At 32.3% G+C, this 9,844-nt stretch overlaps 1 non-coding gene across 1 annotated transcript; it reads left to right on the top strand.

Annotated features, from left to right (window-relative positions):
* The first annotated feature begins 2,641 nt into the window (after positions 1–2,641).
* On the top strand, positions 2,642–2,715 carry TRNAI-AAU (transfer RNA isoleucine (anticodon AAU)). Its single transcript has one exon. It is a non-coding gene; the product is annotated as a tRNA-Ile (tRNA).
* Positions 2,716–9,844: the final 7,129 nt, after the last annotated feature.

Genomic DNA, 9,844 nt, shown 5'->3' with positions numbered 1-9,844 from the left:
AACTATCATTAGCACTTCTTCATATGCTGGACTTCCAGGAATTTGTGCAAAATGGCCTGTTAACTCAGATGGTTAGAGCGTGGTGCTAATAACGCCAAGGTCACAGGTCCGATCCCTGTACAGGCCAGGTTTAATTGTTTGTAAAAAGATACATTTTTCTTGTGTCTCATTTTTGACTGTTTATCACCTTGGATCAAAAGCTACTTGAAGGATTGGATGAATACATTTGATATAGTTGTAGAATTAATTATCATTCTGAAAGCTCCTGGAATATCTATAATTGGTTCTAAGTTCTAACGCCAAGTAACTAAATCTCTTATTTATTGCAATTTATTGAGGTCATTTTTGTTTTGTCTTGTTGATGAAATATAAAGATAGTATGAATGTAAACAGCTGAATATAAGCTTTCCAACTATCCCGGGTTAACAATCGGTAGCACTTCATCATCTGCTATTTCTTCAATAGTATGCTATATATTTATTGAGCCTATTAGTTTAGTCTTTAGAGCATAAAGTTAACAATTCCAAGAACATACTTTCAATCAGTCTCTAAGCCAATACTTGATGCTCCTTTAATGTTGAAAATAGATGTATTTTCTTCTGTATCATGTGTATCTCTATATTTCCTTCGAGGGGAAGCTGATAGAATGATTAAATGAATCAATTGCATATAGGTGTTGAATTGTTATTTATTGCTAAAACACATGGAAAAAACATTAATGGCTCTAAGTTCTAACACTAAGTATGAAAATCTCTTATGTATTGTAATTTTTCTAAAGTCATATTAGTTTCTTCATGTTGATATTATATATTTATAACTTCATGGTAAACCTCCGGAATTAAGCTTTCCAAATCTCCCGGGTTAACTATCATTAGCACTTCTTCATATGCTGGACTTCCAGGAATTTGTGCAGACCGGCCTGTTTGCTCAGATGGTTAGAGCGTGGTGCTAATAACGCCAAGGTCACAGGTTCGATCCCTGTACAGGCCAAGTTTAATTGTTTGAAAAAAGATTAATTTTTCTTGTGTCTCATTTTTGACTGTTTATCACCTTGGATCAAACGATGCTTGAAGGATTGGATGAATACATTTGATATAGTTGTAGAATTAATTATTATTCTGAAAGCTCCTAGAATATCTATTAATGGTTCTAAGTTCTAACACCAAGTAACTAAATCTCTTATTTATTGCAATTTATTGAGGTCATTTTTGTTTTGTCTTGTTGATGAAATATAAAAATAGTATGACTGTAAACAGCTGAATATAAGCTTTCCAACTATCCCGGGTTAACAATCAGTAGCACTTCATCATCTGCTATATCGTCAATAGTATGCTATATATTTAGTGAGCCTATTAGTTTAGTCTTCAGAGCATAAAGTTAAAAATGCCAAGGACATACTTTCAATCCGTCTCCAAGCCAATACTTGATGCTCCTTTAATGTTGAAAATAGATGTATTTTCTTCTGTATCATGTGTATCTCTATATTTCCTTTGAGGGGAAGCTGATAGAATGATTACATGAATCAATTGCATATAGGTGATGAATTGTTATTTATTGCTAAAACACATGGAAAAAACATTAATGGTTCTAAGTTCTAACACTAAGTATGAAAATCTCTTTTGTATTGTAATTTTTTTAAAGTCATATAAGTTTCTTCATGTTGATATTATATATTTATAACTTCATGGTAAACCTCTGAAATTAAGCTTTCCAAATCTCCCGGGTTAACTATCATTAGCACTTCTTCATATGCTAGACTTCCAGTAATTTGTGCAAAATGGCCTGTTAGCTCAGATGGTTAGCGCGTGGTGCTAATAACGCCAAGGTCACAGGTTCGATCCCTGTACAGGCCAAGTTTAATTGTTTGTAAAAAGATACATTTTTCTTGTGTCTCATTTTTGACTGTTTATCACCTTGGATCAAACGCTGCTTGAACGATTGGATGAATACATTTGATATAGTTGTAGAATTAATTATTATTCTGAAAGCTCCTCAAATATCTATTAATGGCTCTAAGTTCTAACGCCAAGTAACTAAATCTCTTAATTATTGCAATTTATTGAGGTCATTTTTGTTTTGTCTTGTTGATGAAATATAAAGATAGTATGAATGTAAACAGCTGAATATAATCTTTCCAACTATCCCGGGTTAACAATCGGTAGCACTTCATCATCTGCTATTTCTTCAATAGTATGCTATGTATTTATTGAGCCTATTAGTTTAGTCTGTAGAGCATAAAGTTAAAAATGCCAGGGACATACTTTCAATCAGTCTCCAAGCCAATACTTGATGCTCCTTTAATGTTGAAAATAGATGTATTTTCTTCTGTATAATGTGTATGTCTATATTTCCTTTGAGGGGAACTGATAGAATGATTAGATGAATCAATTGCATATAGGTGATGAATTGTTATTTATTGCTAAAACACATGGAAAAAACATTAATGGTTCTAAGTTCTAACACTAAGTATGAAAATCTCTTTTGTATTGTAATTTTTCTAAAGTCATATTAGTTTCTTCATGTTGATAATTTATATTTATAACTTCATGGTACACCTCTGAAATTAAGCTTTCCAAATCTCCCGGGTTAACTATCATTAGCACTTCTTCATATGCTGGACTTCCAGGAATTTGTGCAAAACGGCCTGTTAGCTCAGATGGTTAGAGCGTGGTGCTAATAACGCCAAGGTCACAGGTTCGATCCCTGTACAGGCCAAGTTTACTTGTTTGAAAAAAGATTAATTTTTCTTGTGTCTCATTTTTGACTGTTTATCACCTTGGATCAAACGCTGCTTGAAGGATTGGATGAATGCATTTGATATAGTTGTAGAATTAATTATTATTCTGAAAGCTCCTGGAATATATATTAATGGTTCTAAGTTCTAACACCAAGTAACTAAATCTCTTATTTATTGCAATTTATTGAGGTCATTTTTGTTTTGTCTTGTTGATGAAATATAAAGATAGTATGAATGTAAACAGCTGAATATAAGCTTTCCAACTATCCCGGGTTAACAATCAGTAGCACTTCATCATCTGCTATTTCTTCAATAGTATGCTATATATTTAGTGAGCCTATTAGTTTAGTCTTTAGAGCATAAAGTTAAAAATGCCAGGGACATACTTTCAATCCGTCTCCAAGCCAATACTTGATGCTCCTTTAATGTTGAAAATAGATGTATTTTCTTCTGTATCATGTGTATCTCTATATTTCCTTTGAGGGGAAGCTGATAGAATGATTAGATGAATCAATTGCATATAGGTGATGAATTGTTATTTATTGCTAAAACACATGGAAAAAACATTAATGGCTCTAAGTTCTAACACTAAGTATGAAAATCTCTTTTGTATTGTAATTTTTCTAAAGTCATATTAGTTTCTTCATGTTGATAATATATATTTATAACTTCATGGTAAACCTCCGAAATTAAGCTTTCCAAATCTCCCGGGTTAACTATCATTAGCACTTCTTCATATGCTGGACTTCCATGAACTTGTGCAAAATGGCCTGTTAGTTCAGATGGTTAGAGCGTGGTGCTAATAACGCCAAGGTCACAGGTTCGATCCCTGTAAAGGCCAAGTTTAATTGTTTGAAAAAAGATTAATTTTTCTTGTGTCTCATTTTTGACTGTTTATCACCTTGGATCAAACGCTGCTTGAAGGATTGGATGAATGCATTTGATATAGTTGTAGAATTAATTATTATTCTGAAAGCTCCTGGAATATCTATTAATGGTTCTAAGTTCTAACGCCAAGTAACTAAATCTCTTATTTATTGAAATTTATTGAGGTCATTTTTGTTTTGTCTTGTTGATGAAATATAAAAATAGTATGGATGTAAACAGCTGAATATAAGCTTTCCAACTATCCCGGGTTAACAATCAGTAGCACTTCATCATCTGCTATTTCTTCAATAGTATGCTATATATTTAGTGAGCCTATTAGTTTAGTCTTCAGAGCATAAAGTTAAAAATGCCAAGGACATACTTTCAATCCGTCTCCAAGCCAATACTTGATGCTCCTTTAATGTTGAAAATAGATGTATTTTCTTCTGTATCATGTGTATCTCTATATTTCCTTTGAGGGGAAGCTGATAGAATCATTAAATGAATCAATTGCATATAGGTGATGAATTGTTATTTATTGCTAAAACACATGGAAAAAACATTAATGGTTCTAAGTTCTAACACTAAGTATGAAAATCTCTTTTGTATTGTAATTTTTTTAAAGTCATATAAGTTTCTTCATGTTGATATTATATATTTATAACTTCATGGTAAACCTCTGAAGTTAAGCTTTCCAAATCTCCCGGGTTAACTATCATTAGCACTTCTTCATATGCTGGACTTCCAGTAATTTGTGCAAAATGGCCTGTTAGCTCAGATGGTTAGAGTGTGGTGCTAATAATGCCAAGGTCACAGGTTCGATCCCTGTACAGGCAAAGTTTACTTGTTTGTAAAAAGATAAATGTTTCTTGTGTCTCATTTTTGACTGTTTATCACCATGGATCAAAAGCTACTTGAAGGATTGGATGAATACATTTGATATAGTTGTAGAATTATTATTATTCTGAAAGCTCCTGGAATATCTATAATTGGTTCTAAGTTCTAATGCCAAGTAACTAAATCTCTTATTTATTGCAATTTATTGAGATCATTTTTGTTTTGTCTTGTTGATGAAATATAAAGATAGTATGAATGTAAACAGCTGAATATAAGCTTTCCAACTATCCCGGGTTAACAATCAGTAGCACTTCATCATCTGCTATTTCTTCAATAGTATGCTATATATTTAGTGAGCCTATTAGTTTAGTCTTTAGAGCATAAAGTTAAAAATGCCAGGGACATACTTTCAATCAGTCTCCAAGCCAATACTTGATGCTCCTTTAATGTTGAAATAGATGTATTTTCTTCTGTATCATGTGTATCTCTATATTTCCTTTGAGGGGAAGCTGATAGAATGATTAGATGAATCAATTGCATATAGGTGATGAATTGTTATTTATTGCTAAAACACATGGAAAAAACATTAAAGGCTCTAAGTTCTAACACTAAGTATGAAAATCTCTTTTGTATTGTAATTTTTCTAAAGTCATATTAGTTTCTTCATGTTGATAATATATATTTATAACTTCATGGTAAACCTCCGAAATTAAGCTTTCCAAATCTCCCGGGTTAACTATCATTAGCACTTCTTCATATGCTGGACTTCCAGGAACTTGTGCAAAATGGCCTGTTAGCTCAGATGGTTAGAGCGTGGTGCTAATAACGCCAAGGTCACAGGTTCGATCCCTGTAAAGGCCAAGTTTAATTGTTTGAAAAAAGATTAATTTTTCTTGTGTCTCATTTTTGACTGTTTATCACCTTGGATCAAACGCTGCTTGAAGGATTGGATGAATGCATTTGATATAGTTGTAGAATTAATTATTATTCTGAAAGTTCCTGGAATATCTTTTAATGGTTCTAAGTTCTAACGCCAAGTAACTAAATCTCTTATTTATTGAAATTTATTGAGGTCATTTTTGTTTTGTCTTGTTGATGAAATATAAAGATAGTATGAATGTAAACAGCTGAATATAAGCTTTCCAACTATCCCGGGTTAACAATCGGTAGCACTTCATCATCTGCTATTTCTTCAATAGTATGCTATATATTTATTGAGCCTATTAGTTTAGTCTTTAGAGCATAAAGTTAAAAATGCCAAGGACATACTTTCAATCAGTCTCCAAGCCAATAAGTGATGCTCCTTTAATGTTGAAAATAGATGTATTTTCTTCAGTATCATTTGTATGTCTATATTTCCTTCGAGGGGAAGCTGACACAATGATTAGATGAATCAATTGCATATAGGTGATGAATTGTTATTTATTGCTAAAACACATGGAAAAAACATTAATGGCTCTAAGTTCTAACACTAAGTATGAACATCTCTTTTGTATAGTAATTTTTCTAAAGTCATATTAGTTTCTTCATGTTGATATTATATATTTATAACTTCATGGTAAACCTCCGAAATTAAGCTTTCCAAATCTCCCGGGTTAACTATCATTAGCACTTCTTCATATGCTGGACTTCCAGGAATTTGTGCAGACCGGCCTGTTAGCTCAGATGGTTAGAGCGTGGAGCTAATAACGCCAAGGTCACAGGTTCGATCCCTGTACAGGCCAAGTTTAATTGTTTGAAAAAAGATGAATTTTTCTTGTGTCTCATTTTTGACTGTTTATCACCTTGGATCAAACGATGCTTGAAGGATTGGATGAATACATTTGATATAGTTGTAGAATTAATTATTATTCTGAAAGCTCCTGGAATATCTATTAATGGTTCTAAGTTCTAACACCAAGTAACTAAATCTCTTATTTATTGCAATTTATTGAGGTCATTTTTGTTTTGTCTTGTTGATGAAATATAAAAATAGTATGAATGTAAACAGCTGAATATAAGCTTTCCAACTATCCCGGGTTAACAATCAGTAGCACTTCATCATCTGCTATTTCTTCAATAGTATGCTATATATTTAGTGAGCCTATTAGTTTAGTCTTCAGAGCATAAAGTTAAAAATGCCAAGGACATACTTTCAATCCGTCTCCAAGCCAATACTTGATGATCCTTTAATGTTGAAAATTGATGTATTTTCTTCTGTATCATGTGTATCTCTATATTTCCTTTGAGGGGAAGCTGATAGAATGATTAAATGAATCAATTGCATATAGGTGATGAATTGTTATTTATTGCTAAAACACATGGAAAAAACATTAATGGTTCTAAGTTCTAACACTAAGTATGAAAATCTCTTTTGTATTGTAATTTTTTTAAAGTCATATAAGTTTCTTCATGTTGATAATATATATTTATAACTTCATGGTAAACCTCTGAAATTAAGCTTTCCAAATCTCCCGGGTTAACTATCATTAGCACTTCTTCATATGCTGGACTTCCAGTAATTTGTGCAAAATGGCCTGTTAGCTCAGATGGTTTGAGCGTGGTGCTAATAACGCCAAGGTCACAGGTTCGATCCCTGTACAGGCCAAGTTTAATTGTTTGTAAAGAGATAAATGTTTCTTGTGTCTCATTTTTGACTGTTTATCACCTTGGATCAAACGCTGCTTGAAGGATTGGATGAATACATTTGATATAGCTGTAGAATTAATTATTATTCTGAAAGCTCCTGGAATATCTATTAATGGTTCTAAGTTCTAACACCAAGTAACTAAATCTCTTATTTATTGTAATTTATTGAGGTCATTTTTGTTTTGTCTTGTTGATGAAATATAAAAATAGTATGAATGTAAACAGCTGAATATAAGCTTTCCAACTATCCCGGGTTAACAATCAGTAGCACTTCATCATCTGCTATTTCTTCAATAGTATGCTATATATTTAGTGAGCCTATTAGTTTAGTCTTCAGAGCATAAAGTTAAAAATGCCAAGGACATACTTTCAATCCGTCTCCAAGACAATACTTGATGCTCCTTTAATGTTGAAAATAGATGTATTTTCTTCTGTATCATGTGTATCTCTATATTTCCTTTGAGGGGAAGCTGATAGAATCATTAAATGAATCAATTGCATATAGGTGATGAATTGGTATTTATTGCTAAAACACATGGAAAAAACATTAATGGTTCTAAGTTCTAACACTAAGTATGAAAATCTCTTTTGTATTGTAATTTTTTTAAAGTTATATAAGTTTCTTCATGTTGATATTATATATTTATAACTTCATGGTAAACCTCTGAAGTTAAGCTTTCCAAATCTCCCGGGTTAACTATCATTAGCACTTCTTCATATGCTGGACTTCCAGTAATTTGTGCAAAATGGCCTGTTAGCTCAGATGGTTAGAGTGTGGTGCTAATAACGCCAAGGTCACAGGTTCGATCCCTGTACAGGCCAAGTTTACTTGTTTGTAAAAAGATAAATGTTTCTTGTGTCTCATTTTTGACTGTTTATCACCTTGGATCAAATGCTGCTTGAAGGATTGGATGAATACATTTGATATAGTTGTAGAATTAATTATTATTCTGAAAGCTCCTGAAATATCTATTAATGGTTCTAAGTTCTAACGCCAAGTAACTAAATCTCTTATTTATTGCAATTTATTGAGGTCATTTTTGTTTTGTCTTGTTGATGAAATATAAAGATAGTATGAATGTAAACAGCTGAATATAAGCTTTCCAACTATCCCGGGTTAACAATCGGTAGCACTTCATCATCTGCTATTTCTTCAATAGTATGCTATGTATTTATTGAGCCTATTAGTTTAGTCTGTAGAGCAGAAAGTTAAAAATGCCAAGGACATACTTTCAATCAGTCTCCAAGCCAATACTTGATGCTCCTTTAATGTTGAAAATAGATGTATTTTCTTCTGTATAATGTGTATGTCTATATTTCCTTTGAGGGGAAGCTGATAGAATGTTTAGATGAATCAATTGCATATAGGTGATGAATTGTTATTTATTGCTAAAACACATGGAAAAAACATTAATGGTTCTAAGTTCTAACACTAAGTATGAAAATCTCTTTTGTATTGTAATTTTTCTAAAGTCATATTAGTTTCTTCATGTTGATAATTTATATTTATAACTTCATGGTACACCTCTGAAATTAAGCTTTCCAAATCTCCCGGGTTAACTATCATTAGCACTTCTTCATATGCTGGACTTCCAGGAATTTGTGCAAAATGGCCTGTTAGCTCAGATGGTTAGAGCGTGGTGCTAATAACGCCAAGGTCACAGGTCCGATCCCTGTACAGGCCAAGTTTAATTGTTTGTAAAAAGATACATTTTTCTTGTGTCTCATTTTTGACTGTTTATCACCTTGGATCAAAAGCTACTTGAAGGATTGGATGAATACATTTGATATAGTTGTAGAATTAATTATCATTCTGAAAGCTCCTGGAATATCTATAATTGGTTCTAAGTTCTAACGCCAAGTAACTAAATCTCTTATTTATTGCAATTTATTGAGGTCATTTTTGTTTTGTCTTGTTGATGAAATATAAAGATAGTATGAATGTAAACAGCTGAATATAAGCTTTCCAACTATCCCGGGTTAACAATCAGTAGCACTTCATCATCTGCTATTTCTTCAATAGTATGCTATATATTTAGTGAGCCTATTAGTTTAGTCTTTAGAGCATAAAGTTAAAAATGCCAAGGACATACTTTCAATCAGTCTCCAAGCCAATAAGTGATGCTCCTTTAATGTTGAAAATAGATGTATTTTCTTCAGTATCATTTGTATGTCTATATTTCCTTCGAGGGGAAGCTGACACAATGATTAGATGAATCAATTGCATATAGGTGATGAATTGTTATTTATTGCTAAAACACATGGAAAAAACATTAATGGCTCTAAGTTCTAACACTAAGTATGAACATCTCTTTTGTATTGTAATTTTTCTAAAGTCATATTAGTTTCTTCATGTTGATATTATATATTTATAACTTCATGGTAAACCTCCGAAATTAAGCTTTCCAAATCTCCCGGGTTAACTATCATTAGCACTTCTTCATATGCTGGACTTCCAGGAATTTGTGCAGACCGGCCTGTTAGCTCAGATGGTTAGAGCATGGTGCTAATAACGCCAAGGTCACAGGTTCGATCCCTGTACAGACCAAGTTTAATTGTTTGAAAAAAGATTAATTTTTCTTGTGTCTCATTTTTGACTGTTTATCACCTTGGATCAAACGATGCTTGAAGGATTGGATGAATACATTTGATATAGTTGTAGAATTAATTATTATTCTGAAAGCTCCTGGAATATCTATTAATGGTTCTAAGTTCTAACACCAAGTAACTAAATCTCTTATTTATTGCAATTTATTGAGGTCATTTTTGTTTTGT

The sequence above is a fragment of the Lissotriton vulgaris genome, chromosome 4_1 (genome assembly GCF_964263255.1).
Source record: "Lissotriton vulgaris chromosome 4_1, aLisVul1.2, whole genome shotgun sequence".
NCBI classification, from domain to species: domain Eukaryota; kingdom Metazoa; phylum Chordata; class Amphibia; order Caudata; family Salamandridae; genus Lissotriton; species Lissotriton vulgaris.
Note: the sequence above shows the minus strand (reverse complement) of the source record. Positions and strands in the feature narration are given on the sequence as shown.